This window comes from Chelonoidis abingdonii, chromosome 1, assembly GCF_003597395.2.
Source record: "Chelonoidis abingdonii isolate Lonesome George chromosome 1, CheloAbing_2.0, whole genome shotgun sequence".
Taxonomy (NCBI): Eukaryota; Metazoa; Chordata; order Testudines; family Testudinidae; genus Chelonoidis; species Chelonoidis abingdonii.
In genome coordinates, this window is record NC_133769.1 from 273631083 (window position 1) to 273654240 (window position 23158).

Here is a 23158-nt window from a genome sequence, read left to right on the forward strand (position 1 = left end):
TGGGGAAAATACAGTGGGATCTGAATAACAAAAAGTGGTCAGGACCTTGCTTTTGCTTATTATTCTAAAGACAGCACTGTACCTCCCCAGCACCACGCTGGGAACAGAACTACTGAATCATTAACACCATTACTTTTGGCATCTTGGGTTTTCCATAGAGGTCTCCCATCCAGATACTGATAGGCATGACTCAGCTTACCTTGTGAAAACGAAAAGCTCACAGCAGGGGTGGAAAGGCTACAATAGAATAAGAACTATGGTGGATGTAAGTAACTGGCAATAGACTACCCAATATCAGATTTATGACAGTCTCAAACAGTTGCCAAGTATTTGGCATTGTTGCTGTCTCTAACACATACCAAACCAGGAATATAAAAAAAATTGTCTATCTAGGGAAGCTAGAGTGAAAAAATAATAAAAGAATAGCTATTGAAAATTGTTTTTACATTATCTATTATAGCAGGAACAGTCCATTGATAACTTACAGCTTGTTCTCTTCAGCTGAGGTGGGGTATATCTGCTGGACTCATCTCCCCAAAGTGCCTCTTTCCCCTGGGGTATCAGCTGGTAGATGGGGCCAGGTTGAAGGTCTCGTCTGCATCAGGCTCCACCGAGCTCCTTTCTTCCCAGGCTAGGAAATGGGTTAACAAGCAGGGTATCCTCTTATTGTGAAAGGGAATTGCGTGTATCTGAGTTAGGTTCAACTGTCTGCGCTTCTGTAACCTCTAAATAGTTGAGAGTTCACTTCATTGCCCTTCTGCAGTGCCCCAAAATTCCCAATTCCCATATAAAAGCAGCTGGAGAATTCAACCTCTAAGGATTTTCAGCAAGGATCACACAGCGTCAACATCCCCACATTCAAGTCCCAAAGAACAAAAGGAATGAACTTAATTAAGTACCAACATTATAAAATCTTATGATAAAGAAACAATGAATAATAATAATAACAATAATAATTTCATTTTGATAACATAACATGGCGACTTTATAATCCACATTATCTTCACAGTTATACATAAGCATAAATAAAGAAAACAAATTAAATCTAAACAGGTCAGTCTCCACAGAAACACACTTAGAGGAAACTAAGAGTTCCCCAAAGCTTAGGTTGAGTTCACCTGAGTCTCAGTTAGAGTCTTTGATCACCAAATCTATACAATCTGCTGAGTCAAAAACAACATCTTTCCCTCCACTTGCTTCTAGAAATTTCAGTTGGAATCTATGCAAACTCTTTCTCCTTCTCTACTGAAATCATTGTTAGCTAGTCAGCTAACTAATTAACCAACCACCCAGATTAAGCATATAAATTTAAAGATAAAGTTAGAGTGGGGGAGAGCAAGCGATGGAGGAAGGGTGGATGGGGTGAATGGGGGGTGGGGCCTCAGAGAGGGAGTGGGGCAGGGACAGGGCCTCAGGGCAGAGGAACGGTGTTCAGTTTTGTGCAACTAGAAAGTTGGCAACCCTATCATGGAGTCTGACCCCAGCAACAGGGAACCTATTGGAGCATATCCAAAACTACCATCAGGGCTGCCCAGAGTGGGAGTTGGCAAGTGGCGAAGACGTGGGGCAACTGAAGGGCCCCCTACCGCTGAAATGCCACCAAAGACCTGGACCACCGCCAGGTGAGTACAAGCACAGCAGCTCCTCCGCTTTGTCCCAGGCCCCCTGAATCCTCTGGGCAACTCTGACTACCACACCCAATTCCAGAAACTTCTGGACATAGAGTTCCAATTGTGCACCTGCTTAGCAACAACGACCCAGACAACTCACTCCTACCCCCGCAATAGATCTCTTAAAGAGATATCTCCCTATTAGATGTGGATTACACATCTCCAACTTTTTCTGCAGCCAGCTTGGCTGTTTTCCACCTCCCACAAAGGCTGATCCCCTCCCCCCTCTGCTCATGAGAAATTCTATCCTCTCTCTCTCTCTCTAGTGAGACCTGGGATAGACTCCCAAAGCCTCCTGATTGGCCAATCTCTTCTTTCCTCCTCCTCTTACCTCCCACTCTTGAATGAGTTCCATGTGCTCTGATCACAACGGAATGGGGAGGCCAGATATCAGAGAGTCCAAGATTCTTTGAAAGTCCTTTTGCAGCTTTGGACTACAGTCCCATCATGACAGAGAGTCAAAGCCAGCTTATTTGTAGCCTTTTCCTTGTTGAAGTCTCTTGTTGAGGAGGAATGCATAAAACAAAGCAAAATATAAAAATAATTGTTTTCCAGTGTAATTAACAGATCAGGTGTAGGCTGTTCCCTTTCTTCATTCTATCACATTCTAGACTGATCTACAAAGAATGCCATCACTGTATAAAACCAAGAGGCCAGCTAAATGTTTCAGTTTGCCAGAAAGTATTCTGTGTGTGTGTGTTTTAATTCTGCAATCCCATGCCATTCTTAGCCTATGTCTACACTATGAGCTAGGGGCAGGATTCCTCTGCTCATGTACATATACTTTTGGTAGCTCAATGGGAGATAGTGCCTTTATAAATAGTAGAGAAGCAGCAGTTGCCCAGGCAGCGGCCGCGGAGCTGTGGCCAAATCATGCCAAGTACGTACCTACTGTTTTCAGGCGGGTTTGTGCTCAGCACCGCTCAGCCATACCTCTGTTGCTGCTCCCTGCTAGCATGGCTACATTATTATTTATAGTCATGCTAACTCTCATCAAGATACCATGAATATATATATACACATGAACAGGGAAATCACACTCCTAGCTCATAGTGTGTAGACCTAGCCTTTCTAAGTGACCAGTGAGTGAGTGAAGTACAATAACAAAGAGCGAGATCCACCAAGGTGACTTAGATTCAGAGATGCAAGATTTAACGCCTAAGTTTAAAGCTCATCTGTGCAGGAGACTTTCTTGGTGGTGGTGGTGGTGGCGGGGGTGATCCAAGACTATGGAATAAACTCCCCCAAGAAATAAGGACTATCACAAACTTCACCACCTTCTGCTCCAAGTGCAAGGCACATGTTTTGACATTGCCTTTTCTAATATAAACACATAGCAATAGGTATATTTAAAAAACAAAGAAACGCCAGCCACCAAAACAAGACAACTGTACATGCTTCTTCTTCTGAGGAGAGGATAAAAGAACAAACAACACCTGACAGTCATGTGGGTTAATGCACTACTGGAAGGCACTCAGATACCATGGTGATGAGTGCGGCCCTACCAAATTCACGGTCATGAAAAATGCATCACAGACTGTGAAATCTGGTCTCCCCTCATGAAATCTGGACTTTTTTGTGCTTTTGCCCTATACTATACAGATTTCACTGGGGAGACCAGTATTTCTCATATTGGGGGCGCTGACCCAAAAGGGAGTTGCAGGGGGACCACAAGGTTATTTAGGGGGTTTGCAGTATTACCACCCTTACTTCTGCTCTGCCTTCAGAGCTGGGTGGCCAGAAAGTGGCAGCTATTGGCTAGGCACTCAGCTGTGAAGGTAGCATCCTGCCAGCAGCAGCGCAGAAGTAAGGGTGACAATTTCATACTATGCCCTCCTAATGTAACCATTCTGCAAGGTGGAGCCAGCAGCAACCAGGGCCCGGTTCAATATCTAGGGGTTCCTTTCCATTGATACAACACAGAACCTGCTTGACGACCCCCCCCCCCAGTAACCTGGGAAATTTACACACCACCTCTGGGAGCCTCTAAGAGGCAATACTTCCCCACTTGCAAGCACAGAGTCTGAGTGTAGAAAAGAAACTTTTAATAAAAGGAGGGAAGTAACTCAGCATTAATTTGGGAAAACACTGCAAACAGGGTTCATAACATAAACTGTGAGTAAAAGGCCCACCCCTAGTAGATTGGGCTGTATCCTTTTCCCCTCAGGTTCTTACAGGGCTGTCCTTAGGATTTATGGTGCCCTAGGAGGGATTATTAAACTAGTGCCCCTGTGCGTGTCTTGCTCTTAGCAACACGAATATAAGCTTACAGTATTTGAAAACTTGCCACATGCATTTTACTAAAACCAGTTTAACTCAATTAAGCACACTGTAATGCTGATGAACTAGCACTAAAATGTAGCACTATAGAAAAAATTCTGATTTGACAGAATGATGCAAATAATATAATTTTTTAAATTTGTCAACATTTTATTGGAAATTTATAAGAAGAGGTATTGAAACAAGGATTAGTTTTTAATTAAAAGCAATCTTTCTGGCTTTTTTGGTCGCAAAATCAGTAATAATGTCATCGTATGACAAAGACAAAGTGATGTCTTGTTCGATTGCAAGAATAGCAAGACCAATCAAGTGTTCCTGACTCATTGTAGAGCGGAGATAGTTTTTATTGAGCTTTAGTTTTGAGAAACTCCGTTCTCCTGATGCTACTGTTACAGGAATTGTCATAGATATGATTGCTAAGTTTGCTGGTAGATACTGTACAATGTCATCTCGATTGGCATGTGGCACAACTCAATTCGTCTAAGTTCAAGTCGATTTAAATCAAAATGATCCCATGCTCAAAGAAGGCTCTCTCGGTCAGGGGTCTCCCCCCCCCTATGTGGTGCCACCAGACGAAAAGGTTGGGAACCACTGCTCTAGTTCTTGCACTTTGGGATAGTTGCTCTTGTTTCCTATTTTTGAATTAGTCCCACTCAGCAGTTGGCCGGATGAGCGAATGGAACCAGGCCGTACAGCGGGTTGAGTGGATCAGCTGGGTCTCAGCCACCGGCGGCTCAGCCGCTGCCAGCCTGGGTTCCTTGGGGTTCCAGGCCACAGCAGCAGCGCTGAATGGGTGGTAGCCGGACTCGAGTGGCAATGGGGCAGAAGCCGGAACCCGAAGTAGCGGTGGATGAGCCGCTCAAATCGCCGTGGTGTACATCAAAATCGCTTGCATGCCACTTTGGCAATGTGCCATAGGTTGCATCCCTGCTCTATACACTAGTAAGGGATGAGCATATGTACAGTTTTAGAGGGCTCTGATTAGCAGTAACTAGGGCTATAGGAAAGATCAGTCAACATTTTTTGATTTCTCTGATGAAACCTGGCCCATCCCTTCACCCCTACCAAACTTGTCACAAATATTATCACAACTTAATTTCTGTTTTTTGGCTAAGATACTGATTTAAATATATATATATATATTATTGAAATGAATTCAGGATTGTTAGCAGCATTTTGTCAACAAATTGCTCAATGACAATCAAAATGGCAACACAGTACTGCTTTCATGCTTGGCTTACCCCTGGCCTGCTGGTTCAACAGCTGCAGTAGAAGAGGAATAGGTGGAAAACTGCAGGACCCTAAAACCACCTCTTGGGGTGCAGAGTGGCAACAGCAGCAGCAGAACCTCAGGTCCGATCACACACCAATGGCACCACCGCCAGCCAATGGACCATGGTGAAGTTAGCACAGCATCTGATCTCAGGGACGGGGCACCATGGAGCCACAGCAGCTCATCCTGCCCTGTGCAGCTCCTCTGGATGAAATGGATCACTGCCAGTCTGGGGGAGAGACGCGCTCCCCAGCTAGGGTGACCAGATCCAGATGTCCTGATTTATAGGGCCAGTCCTGATATTTTGGGGCTTTGTCTTATATAGGCACCAATTACCCCCACCTAGGGTGACCAAGACAGCAAGTGTGAAAATCAGGACGGGAGGTGGGGGCAATAGGAGCCTATATAAGAAAAGACGCAAAAATGGGGGACTGTCCCTATAAAAGTGGGACATCTGCTCACCCTACCCCAACCCCCTGTCCTGATTTTTCACACATGCTATCGGCTATCCCGCCCACGCGTGTGACCATTCAAATCCTGGCTGCCTGCGAGGAAGTGAGTTACTTTCACTGTCATTCCTCAGCAGGTAGGCAGCCAGCCTCCCCTCCCTCCAGCACCTCACCCAGCACAGCCTGACAGCTCTCACGCCGGGGGTAAAGAGTCACACTCACAGGTGAGTTCCTTCCCCACCCCTTCCAGAGACCCAGCAGCAATTCCCTCCTCAGACTGTGCTGCATTTGGCTCTCTCTAGGACCCAGCACCTGCTCTACATTCTCCACTGCTTCCATCTGTCGGCTCCCAGCAGAGTGGTGCCCCCAGACCTAGTGGTGCCCTAGGTGGCTGCCTGTTCTGCCTATGGCTAAGGATGGCCCTGGGTTCCTAAGTCCAACAACCCAAAAGTCCCTTTCACATGCCTGACCCTTCTCTGCACCCCATTCACAGTTGCTGTCTTGAGTCAGTGCAGACCCAGAGTTCAGAGGTGCATCTGCAGAGTTCACCTCGCCCCCGGGGTAAATAGCTGAAATAATGAAATTTACTATTTTTAAAATCCTCTGACTGTGAAATTGACCAAAATGGACTGTGAATTTGGTAGGGCCCTAGTGATGAGCATGGTATTAAAACCTTTCACGCAGAACATGACTCTGCTATTTCAAAGTAGCTGAAAAAGAGTCAAGACAAATTCAAAAGTCAAGCTATTCAAAATGAAATCATGGAAATCATGGCTCTTAAAGTTGTGAGTGTAAGCAGAATCAGGATGAGCTCTACTCTGACATCTGGTGGCGAATTATGGGAAGTGTGGAAAGAATTTCAGGAATTGTGAATTCTCAGATATTTGCACGGGCACGCCCAGCATAGCCCAAGGCAGCCTGGGATGGTTATTTTGACAGCTCTGGGATCCCCAATTTCTTTGTTATTGGGGCTGGATAAATAAAGTGTTGCCACCTGATTATGTGAATGAGGAACTATGAGACTGCTTTATGACAGAGATGTCTCAGTATAACTTTAGTGACACTTGCTAAACAAGGGACATGGGTTCCAATACCCAGTAAATTGAGAAAGGTTGGGGACTGGTAGGTGTACTTGATGGTATGGGCCTCTTTTGAAGGCCTAGGACACCAATTGCATGGTCTCCTCTCTCCACTGTTAAAGAATAGAGCTAATTTTGATTTTATTAAGAATCTATCTAGAGACTGCTGAGCTGAATTCATGTTGGGCTAAGGGTGCATCAGCACCAGGGCTCCCCTACTAAGAGCTGAAATCACTGAGTGCTGTGTTAACTAGTGGGGGAGCCTGAAGACCTATTGTTAAGTGGCTGGCAGAGCAGAGCAGTTTGCAGTGTGTTGGAGCAGCCTATGGAACAGTGAGCAGAGTGAAATGGTTTGCAGGGATGGCTGGAGGAGCGGCACAGCTGGTGTAGTGGAGCAGGTCATTGTGAAGGTTGCAGCAGAACTCCATGGAAAGGTGAAGCAGTTGGCCCTGGCTCATGTAAGGTACCCCTTAACACCTTGTGTGGACTCCCCTCCCCCCACATTTCCACCCAGACTGGGGGAGGTAAAACTGAAGATAAACTTGTGAATTCTGGGGTGACACTGACCAGAGACTTTCAGGTTGTTGGACTTTGGGGTGATTGGGCTTAAGACCCTAAGGGGGAAAGGACATTGCCAAATGTACTTGGAGGTGGGTTTTTGCTTATGGTTTGTGTTATAATCCTGTTTGTGGTGTTTCTCCAATGGGATGCTGCATTGTTTCCTTCCTTTATTTAAAAGATTTTGCTATTCTCAGACTCCGTGCTTGCGAGAGGGGAAGCATTGCCTCCTAGAGGCGCCCAGGAGTGTGTGGTGTATGTAATTGTCCCAGGTCACTGGGTGGGGGCTCGAGCCAGTTATGCATTGTGTTATTGAAACGGAACCCCTGGATACTGAACCCAGCCATTGTTGCTGCCAACTCAGAGGGGAGGAAGGGTTACATGAGGGATATTTCTGAGAAAATTTCTGGAAAGTGGTATTCAGTAGTGGTGGATGAAACAACAGACTTCTCCAACAAAGAGCAAGTGTTTTTTTGCCTGTGAAATGTGGATGAGAACATGAATGTTCATGAAGAGTCCATTGTATTGTACAGTGTAGCTTGTACATCAGTGGAGGTAATTGTATCAGCAATCAAATTTATTCTATTGCATCTCAATCTCAGAGTCAAAAACTGTCACAGACAATTTTATGATGGCATCTCTACTATGGCAGGGTTAGTATTAGCTGCATCAACAAGATTGCAATAGGAGGAACCACAAGCTATGCATAATTAAGGCTGCAATTTAGTCACAGAGGTCATGGAAGTCACAGAATGCGTGACTTCAGCCAGTGCCAGCTAGGAGCTGCAAGGTCCTTTGCCACTTGTTGAGAAATGGAGCTGCAGGGTACCCTGGAGCTCCCAGCCGCCACGGGCAGCATGGGGGATGCCCAGAGCTCCTGGCCACCAGCCGTGGGGGGACCCTGGAGTTCTGAGCCCCCTGGGTGGTGGGGGCCCCAGGAACGCCCAGTCCTCCCGCAGCTGCCCAGGTTCCCCATTGTGTCATGGGTATTTTTAGTAAAAGTCAGGGACAGGTCACGGGATTCCATTAATTTTTATTTATTGCCTGTGACCGATCTGTGACTTTTACTAAAAATATCCATGACACAATGCATAATCATTACAGCTGGTCAGGAAGTTTTTTTTTAAAAAACCCACTTTTTGTGGAGAAAATGCCGATTCATCCAAACAAACCTTTTGCGGAATGGTATCAGTTGCAATTAAAATTTTGTTGGGAAGGTTTATGAGGTTCAGGATGCAATTTTTTATCAAAACCACTGCAAAATAGTCAAAAGCCCAGTGGCATGTGGGAAACCCTGTCCCAAGTCCCTGTCCCTGTCCCAAATCAAGCAGAGCAGGGACCAGAACCTGGATCACCCTCATCCCAGATGAGTGCCTTGACTATTCAGGGGCAGGTGGGTCTCTCTCTGTTTCCTATTTTTTTAAAAAAAGAAAAGTCTAGTTTTTGTTCTGATGCAGAACCTAATCTTTTCTTCTCTGCAAAATGGAATTCTTGTTTTCTGGCCAGCCCTAATACTCATTGCCAGGGGCATGCCTTCAATTTGGTATGCCAGGATGCTATTAAAAATAATACTAGCTCCCTGGATACTCTTGAAACTGTTTACAAAAGTAAAATTTTGTTTTAAAAGTCACCCAAATGAGATGCGATATTTCAGAAAAAGAATATGAAGTGTTAAGTACATTACCAGGCATTCATGTCTTTTGTCCAGTAAGATAAACTCTCCATGCAGAAGCGTTGTCTGCCATTTCTGAGAACCATTTGCACTGTGTGGCATTTGGGGGGTTACAAAGAATTCAACAAAAGATCCTGAAATGAGAGCTCAAATTGTTGGCACAGCTGCTCAAATGGAAATATTTAATTTCCTCTTTGGTATTGAACTCAGTTGAAAAAGTCCTCAATATGGTACACAATCTGTCTAAAACTCTGCAACGGGTCAGACTTTTCAGCAACGGAAGGCCTAAATGACACTTAATTCACTTCAACACACCCAATATGATGAAAGCTGCAACTTATTCTGGGAGCAAATCCACCAGAAAAGTTGGAGATAGTCAGAATGTTGCAGTTTCCAAGAAACTGCAACTAGGGACAGGAGAAACCACCTACCCCAATTCAGCAGAGATTTATATGTACTGATTTATACAGTAGCTGATTTTACAAACTCCACTATTCAATCGAGATTTGAACAGAGAGGCTATAGAATTACTCAACATCTTGAAATAGTCTTCATGTAACAGAAACTTCAGTTCAAAATGTTCTTCAGGTGTATGATTCAGATTTCGACCATGATTGACTGATTACTCAGCTTCATCTGTTGCAAGCCATCTGCCAGCTCACAGAGAGATCACTGAAGTTCATTCAGAAATATCTCAGTTCACTCAACCAAACAGAACACCAGCTGTTTTGCAAAGTCATGAAGTTGATAAAAATGATTTGGGGGGAACCGGCAACTAATGCTGTAAGTGTAAGTGTAATTTCATTTCTCTACACCATATTAAAACATGGCTTCAATCAACAACGGGACAATCATCGCTCAACTGGGGTGTGATTTTACATGAACACAGGGACAAAACCAATGACTAACAGTTAACAGATGTTGCAGAAGAATTAATTTCAAGAAATTCTGTGTGAAGATCATTGTTTGAAACTTTTTCTGATTTGTAAGTTGTTCTTTTTACTCATGTTTTAAAAAGAACTGCTTTAATGGATAGTTTTGTCCCATGATCAGACTTACCCAATTTTAGAAAAGTGAAAAAACCAGCTTCTGTTCCAAACTCACTGTTTTCTTTATTAATGCAATCCCTATATTTGGAGAGGAGGAAGGGCGTGCTAAAGCCCTTCTAAGTCCCCAGCTGTCTATGCCCATGCAGACTGTGCTTGTCAGTTTCTGTGGCTCTGTATGACAAAGTGAGTGAAGAATTGTTTGGAAACCACTGTAACTGATGCATTTAGTATTTTTAGCCCTAGATTTCAGACTTGTGGCTGATGTTATTAGTAGAGAATATACAAGTTTTTATTTGGCTGATACAAAGCGGTTATCCATGTAAGAAAGAAGCAATTTAATGGAGGTCTGTATTTCATAAGTAGGATTCTTTTTTCCTCCTACTGGATTTGTTTGACAGTTTTCCATCAATAACCCAAAATAAAATCAACCAAAATAGCCATCTAAATATGATTGAGGAATGTGGAAAAATTCCAGTAATAGACAATTATGAATAACATGTCCATAGAGGAAGTTTTTCTTAATCTTCATCAGTTAGTGATTGCTCCGAAGCGACATGAACCTTTATTTGTTTTATTTTATCTAACTGTGAATAATCCTATTTTCTCTGATTTATCTAGGGATTCAAGCATATGTGCAGCTGTGGAACTGACTTCGGTGGGAATATTCACATGCTTCAAGTCATGCGTGTTCTTAAGTATCTTGCAGAATCAGGGCCAAAATCCGTATGTATGTTTTATCTTTTTGAATCCTACTAAATTCTTGGACTTAATGTCTTGTGGCAGTGGGCTCCACATCTTACTTATTTGCTGTGTAAAAGAATAATATTTTGTATCAGTTTTAAACGTGTTGCTTCTTACATTCATTGAATGGTTCCTTGTTCATAGACTATAAGGTCAGAAGAGATCTGGTTTGACCTGCACAGCATAGGCCATAGAAATTCTCCAAGTAATTCCTGCTTCAAGGCCATATGTTCTTTTTTACGAGAAAGGGTAAATAGGATCCTTCTCTATGCAATTTATCACTTGATATTCTTCTGCCAGGTTTCCTCTTATTTATTCTACTCATGCTCCTAATAGGATTTAGGGCACCCAGAGATGAGTAAAGAGCCCTGTCATTAATTTCCTTATTTGGAAGGAAGTTTTGTGTTCAGTGTTAGGAAAAGTTACCTTTCCTGGGATTCTTCATCATCACCACCTGACACAAACAGAATTTTGAGACCTACTTTTGATTGAATTCTAATTAATACTATAATTGTGAGTCATTCTGCTAACTCTCAGACTGCAGAGTCCATTGACTGTAGACTCAGTTGCAGAACTACTCAAAGATACGTATTTGGAAGTGGAAGTGGGAAATGAGGTACTGAATATTGACAAATTAGTAGCAAATTTGTGACCACAAAAATTGTAGGATATTGCATTGTATCAAGAAATCTCATCTGTTTTTGGGTCATATGTGGAATTAGGATGAGAACCATTGGGCTAATGTATAACTATATTTCAGGAGATGGGGGGAAAGCTGTTTCAGAGATCTTGGGATAGTATTTTCAATTAATGATCATAATGTAGAAATTTCTAAGGAGAAAATCGTTTGACTATAGGCTTTCAGACTCAAGTTACATCAAGCTTTTCTTCTATATATCACTTATTCACATTAACAGAAGTCATTTAGGGCACTTTAGGACTTTTTAGAAATGAGGAATAGGTAAAAAATACACAGTGGTTCAATAACCCAAACACAGGAGAGACAATTACTTGGTAATGAAAGAGGCCAGTCTAAAGCTGCAGTAATTTTAGATATAACATAGAGATGCACTAGTCTCTACTGCAGATGGAACAGCAGTAGATGAGAATTCAGACACCTGTTGGAGGTGCAAGAGTAGCACTGGAACATATACATTTTCAGTAATCATGAAGCCATTTGTGAACTTTGTGCTGAAGTTGTAAAAAGCTAAATCAATTAAAAATAAAATAATTAGTTGCTCTCTGCTCTGTAAACATTAAATGGAATTTTGGAGTTAATCCCAGCAATCATAATACCCTGCAAATGTAGGCAATGATTCTACAAGATTCTTAGTTTGTGCAGAGCCCTACTGAATTCACTAACAAGTCAAATAAGTTCTGCGCACGCCCAGGGACGTATTTTCACTTCTAACTGCTGAAAGAATTTGATTAGGACACTGGAAGGGTGAAACTCTTGTTGAGAGATTGACATTGATGTCTAGCTTAACATATGTGAGTGTGACATTCTTGTGACAGTTCTTTTTGATGGTATTTGGATACCTTCCATCAAACAGATTTTTGGAAACACCTATCATCCACAGAATTAAATATTCAGAATAGCTGCAAAATAGGTTAAATTAAATGTGTGTCTGACACATTCACAAGGCTTCTTCTTTTCCTCCCTCCTTTTTGCTAGGTGATGCCACGATATAATTAACTTTTTTTATGGTGAGGTATTAATATAATTGAAGAAATATTCATTGATGTTTTCTGTTCTTTTAAAAAATTAAAGTGAGCCACCACCAAACGCAAGAGTACAGCACTATCTGCAGGCTTAGCAAACCTGTCAGGGTCACCTCTCTTGAAAACAGAGGCACTGACTCATCTTTTTCTGCCAAGAGGACTCAGTTTATTTAGAGGCATTTATACGGCCATCCTGCTATTTCTTTAATTGATCTTTTATGTTGGTAGCCTGCTGGGTAGTGAGTGCTGTGAACATTTCAGAAAGTAGGTGCATGCTGTGCAAGTAACTCTCTCCATAAAAAATGTCCCAATTAATAAACTAATTATATAGTAGATTGGTATTTTATTGGTGTTTTCTGTTACTACAATGTTGATCATAACACAATAATTAAGGTTGTATCAACCTTCTCCTCATGGACTCTTGTCTTAGAGGTTTAGAATTAGAGATTCACTCCAAGCTGAAATCTTACCATACAAGAGTTTTATCAAACAAGCAGGAGGAGATTTGAATTACAGTATTTTTTAGATTAAATACTTTATAGGTTTATAGATTATAGAATATCAGGGTTGGACCTCAGGAGGTCATCTAGTCCAACCCCCTGCTCAAGGCAGGACTAATCTCCAGACAGATTTTTTCCCCAGATCCCTAAGTGGCTCCTCAAGTAGTCTACCAAATTCACAGTCCATTTTGATCAATTTCACAGTGATAGAATTTAAAAAATAGTAAAGCTCATGATTTCATATATTTAAACCTGAAATTTCACAGTGTTGTAATTGGAGGGGTTCTGACCCAAAGGGACTTTTGTGGGGTCACAAGGTGACTATAGGTAGGTTGTAGTACTGCCACCTTTACTTCTGTGCTACTGCTGGCAGTGGCACTGCCTTCAGATATGGGGAACAGGAAAGTGGCAGCTGCTGGCTGGGAGTACAGCTCTGAAGGCAGCACCACCACCAGCAGCAACGCAGAAGTAAGGTTGGCATAGTACGGTATTGCCATCCTTACCTCTGTGCTGCTGCCTTCAGAGCTGGGCCCTCATCAGCAGACACCACACTCCGGACGCCCACTGCTGAAGGCAGCAGTGCAGAACTAAGGGTGACATGGTATGGTTTTGCATTAGTTTTTCATCAATCCTCTCTGTTATTATTTACAACTAGATGCTAGATGTGTTCAGCGCTATTCTAAATTATGCCTGGCTCCCCCAAAGGAGCCAATCTAGCACCTGGAAATAGCCAGGGGATAGAAACATTCTAGCCCTCCTCTTTACAAGGTGTGACAGAGTGCAACTCACCACTGCAGCGCCTCCTGTTGACTATCTTGGGAATTAGCTCTGTCCCTCTAACCATTTGCTGCCTCCCTTCTGATTCCACTGTAGATTTCTCTGGGCTACTTCCCCACAGCCCCAGCACCCTCTTTGCCCTTGCCTCAGGGTCTCAGCCTGCAGATCATAGACTCATGGGACTGGAAGGGACCTCAAGAGGTCATCTAGTCCAGTCCCCTGCACTCAAGGCAAGACTTAGTATTATCTAGACCATCCCTGACAGGTGTTTATCCAACCTGCTCTTAAAAATCCCCAATGATGGAGATTCTACAACCTCCCTAGGCAATTTATTCCAGTGCTTAACCACCCTGACAGTTAGGAAGTTTTTCCTAATGTCCAACCTAAACTGCCTTTGCTGAAATTTAAGCCCATTACTTCTTGTCCTATCCTCAGAGGTTAAGAAGAACAATTTTTCTCCCTCCCCTTTGTAACATCCTTTTATGTACTTGAAAACTGTTATCATGTCCCCTGTCAGTCTCTTCTCCAGACTAAACAAACCCAATCTTTTCAATCTTCTCTGGACTTTCTCCACTTTGTCCACATCTTTCCTGAAATGTGATGCCCAGAAACTGGACACAAGACTCCAGTTGAGGCCTAAACAGCGCGGAGTAGAGCAGAAGAATTACTTCTCGTATCTTGCTTACAATACTCCTGCTAATACATCCCAGAATGATGTTTGCTTTTTTCTGCAGCAGCGTTACACTGTTGACTCATATTTAGCTTGTGATCAACTATGACCCCCAGATCCCTTTTTGCAGTACTCCTTCCTAGGCAGTCATTTCCCATTTTATTTGTGTGCAACTGATCGTTCCTTCCTAAGTGGAGTACTTTGCATTTGTCCTTATTGAATTTCATCCTATTTACTTCAGACCATTTCTCCGGTTTGTTCAGATCATTTTGACTTTTAATCCTATCTTCCAAAGCACTTGCAAAGCCTCCCAGCTTGGTATCATCCTCAAACTTTATAAGTGTACTCTCTATGCCATTATCTGAATCATTGGTGAAGATATTGAACAGAACCAGACCCATGATCGATCCCTGTGGGACCCCTTCCAGCATGACTGAATGACTGTTAACTACTCTCTGGGAATGATTTTTCAACCAATTATGCACCCACCTTATAGTAGCTCCATCTAGGTTGTATTACCCTAGTTTGTTTATGAGAAGGTCATGTGAGGCAGTATCAAAAGCCTTACTAAAGTCAAGATATACCACATCTACTGCTTCCCTCCTATCCACAAGGCTTGTTACCCTGTCAGAGAAAGCTATCAGGTTGGTTTGACATGATTTGTTCTTGACAAATCCATGCTCACTGTCATTTATCATCTTATTATCTTCTAGGTGTTTGCAAATTGATTGCTTAATAATTTTTCAGGGTACAGAAGTTAAGCTGACTGGTCTATAATTCCCCGGTTGTCCTTATTTCCCTTTTTGTAGATGGGCTCTATTTTTGCCCTTTTCCAGTCTTCTGGAATGTCTCCCATCTTCCATGACTTTTCAAAGATAATTGCTAATGGGTCAGATATCTCCTCAGTCAGCTCCTTGAGTATTCTAGGATGTATTTCATCAAGCCCGGGTGATTGGAAGAGATCTATCTTGTCTAAGTAATTTTTGACTTGTTCTCTCCTTATTTGAGACTATGATCCTACCTCATTTTCACTGGCATTCACTATGTCAGACATACAATCGCCACAAACCTTCTTGGCGAAAACTGAAACAAAGAAGTCATTAAGCACCACTGCCAGTTCCACATTTTCTGTTATTGTCTTTCCCCCCTCATTGAGTAACTGGCCTACTCTGTCCTTGGTCTTCCTCTTGCATCTAATGTACTGTAGAATGTTTTCTTGTTTCCTTTTACATCCCTAGCTAGTTTGATCTCATTTTGTGCCTTGGCTTTTCTAATTTTGTCCCTACATAGTTGTGTTATTTGCTTATATTCATGCTCTGTAATTTGATCCCACTTTCTGTAGGACTCTTTTTTGAGTTTTAGATCATTGAAGATCTCCTGGTTAAGCCAGGGAGGTCTCTTGCCAAACTTCCTCTCTTTCCTAGGCAGTGGAATAATTTGCTCTTGTGCCCTTAATAATGTCTCTTTGAAAAACTGCCAACTGTCTTCAATTGTTTTTCCCCTTAGACTTGCTTCCCAGGGGATTTTACCTACCAACTCCCTGAGTTTGCTAAAGTCTGCTTTCTTGAAATCCATTATCTTTATTGTGCTTTTCTTCCTCCTACTATTCCTTAGAATCATGAACTCTACAATTTCAGGATCATTTTCACCCAAGTTGCCTACCGCTTTCAAATTCTCAACCAGGAGCTGCCTTTAGCTTCCCTGGTCTGTGCCTGCAACACTACTCTGTCCAGGGTGCTTGCTGGCTTCAGTCTGCAAGGCAGCCAGTCCTCCCTCCTCAGGCTCCAGGGATTGACTGCTCTGCTCTGCAGCCATTCTAATATGGGCCAGCTCGGCCCTGATTGGCTGCTCCTCGCAGCTCCTCTCTGATTGGCTGCCTCCTGTGCAGCCTCCCAAAGGCTCTGTTAACCCCTTAGAGCCCAGTGTGGGGCAGACGCTCCATCATACAAGGGTCAGAGTAGCATAGAAGCTGGCACACTGGCCCTATACCACCCAGAGATTTTTCATGCTGGGGGAATCTTTAGCAGCCAGTTCTGCTCAACACACAGCCACTTTACTCTGGTCCACCTTTGCAAAGCTGGCCTAGTGGGAGCCAGGATTTGGTCCATAAATATCTATAAGGCTGACATTAAAGTTCTTTATGACAGGCCACATCAGACAAAAGCAGCAAAGAGTCCTGTGGCACCTTATAGACTAACAGACGTATTGGAGCATGAGCTTTCGTGGGTGAATACCCACTTCGTCAGATGCATGCATCCATAAGCTCAATTTCAGGACACCCACGCTACAACACATACAGACTTCTATTAGTTCACCTGTCACTCCACATCACAACTCTGAATACTCCAGTTTATGGAAGCAATGAATTCCATGTGTTTCAGTTATGCTTCTAGCAAAGGATGACCGTAAGCAAAAGCAGAGACATTTTTATAGCATGGGAAGACCAAAACTGCTAGGCACCATATAGCCAACCTGCCTAGAGAATATTCCATGTCTACTACAATGTTCTTCATCTTTCAGCTGTCTGTCATCAGTGCAATGAGGAAGATTTGGTAAGCACCAAGTACTTTCTGATTTTTATCAGAATTACTCAAGTGTAAAACAACAAGACAAATTATATGAATTAAAACTTTACCTTGTGATGTTATATAATATTCTGTCAGGAAGGGGAAAGAACATCTATAATGAGACACGCACAAAAATTTAGAAAATGTTGCCCATTTCAAATACTCTATCCCTCCCTACAGAACACAGAAAGGATCTTTTATTTGGCTCTCTGAGATGTCTAGGTTTTTCCTGTGATGCATCTGATACATCGTAGCAGTGCAAAGCAGATGCACCCCATGAAGGAACAGTGGCAAAGCAGAAAGTGGAGAAAGGAAATTGAAGACGGATCACCACGTGAAGGAGCTGTAGAGAAAATGTGATGATGCATTCTTGTGTCTAAATGGATGTAATTCACCTGAGCATAATCAGATGGACAAATTATTTTCCCATTTAAGAGCCTAACAATGTTTTGCAAGTGTTGCTGGGGCTGTGGAAGGGAGCCAGGGTAGACATGCATGGTTGTAGGTTGTTGTGGGAAGCCAGAAAAAAGGAGGGGTTTACAGAGATTCAGAATGTAACAGGGAACTGATATGGGAGGGGAGCTGTTGCAGTGATCCACGGAGGCAAAGGGATGTGTTGCAGCTAGTTAGGAGGGAGCAAATGTTTCAGGATGAGGGTTCAGATGAATGAATATTTTGAGTGATGGCAAGTGGAGGAGAGGGAAGAACCAGCATTCCTTTTTCTCCTCATTCCAGCATCCAACACCTACCCCCTCACCACTCATGAAGTCTCCTAGGTGCAGTGTTTGCCCGAGCATCTCACTTCACTTTCTCTCCAAAATTATACAGAGGAATGTTGCACACAAATCACAATATCTGCTATGGAAATTCATGCAATTTGCAGTGTTGAGCAGGAACACTGTTTTTGTTCTGTTCTTTTACACAAATGAACAGGTAGCTTTGCGTTAGGCCAAGTACCAAGAAATTAATAAAATAATGTAAGAGTGAGAAAGCATTCCACATGAGAAGTGCTGCATGAAATATTATGATGGCCTGACCAGGTAACCAGGATCCCTGAATTTCTATTAGTAGCAATAAGAGAATAAATTCTTAGAAGCTTCTTTTCAACATTGTAAAAGCACTTTTGTTTGAATTTCTTATTATTAGAATTCACTTTGTACCCTACTTGAGTTTGTCTGGGATAGATGATGTCGGGGGGTCACTGGGCAACTCACCGTGGCAGGGGCAGAGTTGACTTGGGCAGGGGCAGGTGGGTGCCAGTGCAAGGTCAGTTGGTGAGAGCAGGCCAGAAGCCTGTGCCAGGGGACTGGAGCAGGCTGGATGCGTGAGGCAGGAACAAGAATATGCTAGAAGCTTGGGAAGTCTGCAGAGAGAGAGTTCCCAGCTGAGTAGTGACATTGCAGAGTGGCTTGCTGCTCTTCCTGAGGGATTAAATAGCTGTTCCTGGAAGTCATCTGACCCAGTCCTTGCTCATGGATGATGGTTAAGGGAGCCCATCGCAGGCTCTTGCTGAGGGCTTACCTCACATTACCTGCTTCCCGGATGTCTTTGGGCCAGGCTTGTCAGGATGGGATTAATGGAACTCAAAGAGCAGGTTGAGAGCATGGATATTACTAGCTGGTTCCTATGAGCCTTCCTCCAGGCTGTACCCTTCCCAGTCAACAAGGCATAGGAGCTTTCCCCAAAGGATCTTGGAATTGAGGATTTGCCTTATGAGATATTCCTCCTGTCCTTGTACCATGAACACAGTGGGAGGAGGTTGTGTCCCTTGTGTTTTTTTCAAGAGACATGTGAAACTCAGAGTGCACTCACTTCATGGGTGGTGGGGTGGTGGTGGCAACCAGGTTAATATGTTGAATGACCTGAAAGGGGCCAAGATTCCCATAGTCAAGTTTCTAGGAGGAATGAAAAGTGTCCAAGTCTCACATGGAAAGCCATTAAAGCAAATTGTGAAAATATTCATGATAGATTGTGTGTTCTTTCTCATAGTAGGAATTATGTCATATGTTTTTTCAGCCTCATAATCCAAATATCAAAGACTACTATTGATTTTAGTGGGCTTTGGATTGGGCTCTCAAAGTATACCAGCATTGATTACTGAACTACACAACTTGCATTTATAAAATCTGTTTATAATACTTCATAGAGATTTAAATTGCAATCTCTTAGATGCTTTTCACTATGAACTACCAATAAATGGCTTTTCCTCTTATGTTAGAATAAAAATATAATGGGCAAAATTTTAATTCTATTGATTTCTATGTACTGCAGTATATGTACTGGCTTGTATATTTCAACAGCCGTAAACAAGAGACATTATTGATGATCTTAGTTTAAGTTTTAAATGTTAAAATCCTGATTCAGCCTAATTAAAGAAACTTTGCAAATTCAATCTACAACCAGTGACTAATTACTAGATCCAGAAAAACTGGTTATATATTACTAATTACTCTGTCACTGAAATAATAACTACCAGTTACTATTACATCATGCATGTGCATTACACATGGAGACTCTGCTGTTCTGGTTATCAGAACTACCTTGAAATTGCCATTCATGTTCAGGAATTGAAATAAAAAATTCCTGCAAAAATATTAAGCAAAGGGATTGAAAGCTATTACAAGAAAGGTTTATTTTTCATTGTAACAGTTTGTGGCACTGATTCTACAACATATATGCTAAATTTTATATACATGATCTGTCCCATTGAATCTGTTCAGGTCCACAGGATCCTTATCTCAGCCCTCATCTTCACCTTACTGAATGTGCAGTGGTTGAGGGAAGGCTGTGCTGTCTATTTAACCTTCTTTAACTGGGTACTTTACAAGCTTAATGAAATGCATATTGCGTGTACAAACAAGTGATTTTTCAAAAGATCATAACTCTGTGTAAGAAAAGACCATTTTTGCCAGAATGCCCAAAAGCATTTCTTTTTAGTGCAGGCTGTTTCCCTGCCAAATTTCAACTTTCTTCTCCTGGTCAATCCAGCTGCAGAGCTGTTCAAAAGAAGGACAGAGGATTCATTTTTTTAAACAATGGAGAATGTGTATTTTTTTCCCCACTTTCCTCTGAATCAAAAGTGACTGAAACATTTTTTCTCAAACCAGATTTACTCTATTATGTCAGTCTGGGGGCCAAAATGGCAAGCCCAATGTACTCTCTCACAAAGGGGAATATCTTGACAGCAGAGAAAGACCGTCAGAGCCCTCCAATATCTTGTGCTGGTGAACACTGACCTCCTAGGTCTCATGAGATCCTCACAACCTAATGACACATTTGCAGTTGTTGCAGCAATGGATTTTGTTCAGTGTTAAATGCACATTTCTGTGTTAAAAATTGAGTTTCAGAGACAGTGTTTATGTCCCAGAAGGTCCGCCTCACCTTGCGATTCTTGATTGCGCTATCACTCGCCCTTGGCTAGCCATTCAGGCAGTGGAAGTCAATAAAAGTGATTTTGCAGCATTTCTGATGACCAAGACTACATGCCTCAGTTAAGTGCTGCACTGACTCTTGCAAGGTATGTTGCCAGAGGAAGGTCCCCCACAATAAACTTCTGTGCACCTTGGTCCCGCTACTGACTCAATCCCGACCTTGGGAGTCCTTATCAATGGCCTTCCTTGTAGATGTCTCCAGTTCCCAGGACCACATAGCCATACTAGTAGCCGTGGATCTCCTGTCTAAGATGTCCTACTTTGTGCTTTTCAGAAGATACCCACCATAGAAATGACAGCCTGTTTATATTTACGTCATGTCTTTAAGCTCCATGGATTACCCTCCAATATCATATCTGACTATGGATCACAGTTCACCTCCCATTTCTGGCAAGAGTTATTCTGCCTCTTGGATATTGATTTCTACGTCTTCACAGGATATCAGCCCCGAAAAGATGGATAGTCAGATTGCATAAATCTAATTTTGGAGCAGTATCGGCATTGTTTTATTATTTATTAGCAGGATGACTGGATTCATCTTTTACCCCTTGCAGAATTTGCTTATAACAACTCTGACCACAAATCCACTCACCAGAGCCCTTTCTTTTCTAATTACGGCTTTCACTCCCAGTTCCCTCCATCCCTACCTACGATTTCTCATGTCACCATGACATCTGACCTGTTAAACACCTCCACCACATCCAGGAGGAACTGAAATCCCAGTAAGACACTGCCAAGAAGGTGGTTTGCTGACCACCATCGTCAGGTCAACCCTCCAGTCACTGTTGGGGACAGTGAGTCTTGAGAGACTTGGATGCACGTGATTTCCCCTGGAAGGGGAAAATCAGACTGACCTGGCCAGAGGGTGATGCCACAAAGCAGGAGCAGAGACCGAGATTAACAGTGACAGAGTGCAACCACAGGAAGGAGAATTGGCCTGGCAGAGCTAATCCCTAGATGCAGCCAGAAGGAGGTTCTCCATTAGTGAGTAGAGCACCCTCTGACATGTGAATTAAACTATTCTATGGACCCAGAATTTTAAGCCCATACAGAGAGGTTACTAATTGAAAATAAAGGAGCTGCTTTTAAAACAAAAAGAAAAAAACTATCAGCATTTATTCTTCCTGCTATTGCCAGTCTCAAATGTTCAAAAATAATGATTCAGGGCCCAAAATATCATTACATTGGCTTAAATATGATTTTTTAAAAAAACAACAATCTTGAGGTTCTTTGTTTGCTTCCTGGTTTGTCAGCCATTAGAGTACACTCTGGTCATGTTTTCAAGCTTTCCTCCAGAACAATGAAGGTTAGAATCTTCTTTTAAATGAAAGTTGAGATTCTTCCCTAATCACTTGACTTCAGGAGCTGGAGCTTTAAGAGAAACCAGAAGTAATGTGAGATTTGCAATACAATCCCAAATATTGGCAACGTCTTCCATTCTCATTCATATACCACACTCATTACTGTAGTAGTTGAGCAGCTTCCAGAATGTTTTAAGTGACATGACTACCATTTGTCACGTGAGAATCTTTGTCTTCAAGTGGAATATCCTGTGAGGGTGTTTTTTTTTAATGATGTTTTTATTTATGTTACGTCTGATGTGCCACGTGCTTATTACTGAAAGAGAGGTTAAAAGAGTATGCCTTGCAATTGGAATGGAAGCAGTGAGCTTTGAGGCCAATTTTAGATCTGGTGGGGGTTTGTTGGCCCACTCCTCAAGAAAGCTCTGTCTTTTGCACAGATGAGCTTTACCTTCATTGTGGAGAGTTCCATTGTGCCCAAAGAAAGGAGTTGTGAACCAGGATCCACATCTAGAAACTTCAGGCTATCTTTTAAAAATCAATTCAGCATCTTGAAGATAAACTCCATGGAGTGGCTTGTAGATTAAGACACAAATCTTAAATTTGACTTGATATTCTATGGGAAATAATTGTAGACAGCAGCGGACAGGTTTGAGGTGCTTGCCAGCACTTTGTGTTGCTGAAGAGATATGTTGCTGAATTCTTTACTAGTTTTCCAAGGACATGTCTACACCAAGGGGACTATATTGGCATAGCTACCGATTAGAAGGCGTTTTTTTCATTGGTGTAGGAACACCACCTCCCCAAATGATGGTAACTATGTAATCAGAAAAGCATTCTTCCATAGCCATGGCTGCATCAACACTGGGGATTAAATCAGCATAGCTATGTTGACCAGGGGTGTAGATTTTTCAAAAGCCCGACCGACATAACCATATCGACCTAAATTTTAAGTGTAGATCAGGGCTCAGAGATAATGGTGTCATGCCCAGGAATATTGCATTGCAGCTCTGGGAGGTAGTGAAGGTATGTACATACATACTGTACGATTTATTTATATATCACTCAAGACTGATATCCTCCACAATCACTCAGTTGTTACAGTGCTGAAAAGTACTTCTGTTTCATGAGAAAGTGCAGAAAAATAGTTAAAAGAACATCTCATTAATATCATGGGTCAGGCTTCATAATTGCAAGTGTCAAATTTTACTCAAAGTGTGTTTACAAAAACAACATTTCTCCCTCAGATAGCTCAAACTTCTGATCACAATAAAGCATACTTTGCATCAGGCATAATTCTCTAATATATCTTTGTTTGCTTGACAGGTTTGTGGCAATGCAAGGACCTGATAACCAAGGGCTCCACTGGACAGCAGCACAAACATAGGAGAGTTTCCAGAACTTTTCTGGTCTGTCCAA

The 23158-nt window shown here is 42.3% G+C and overlaps 1 long non-coding RNA gene across 1 annotated transcript; it reads right to left on the reverse strand.

The window, feature by feature from the left end:
- Positions 1-600: 600 nt before the first annotated feature.
- On the reverse strand, positions 601-22361 carry LOC142046334 (uncharacterized). The gene is made up of 3 exons (XR_012655241.1): positions 22191-22361; positions 2002-2167; positions 601-631 (listed from the first exon to the last, which is right to left on the reverse strand). It is a non-coding gene; the product is annotated as an uncharacterized LOC142046334 (long non-coding RNA).
- Between the last annotated feature and the right edge of the window lie 797 nt (positions 22362-23158).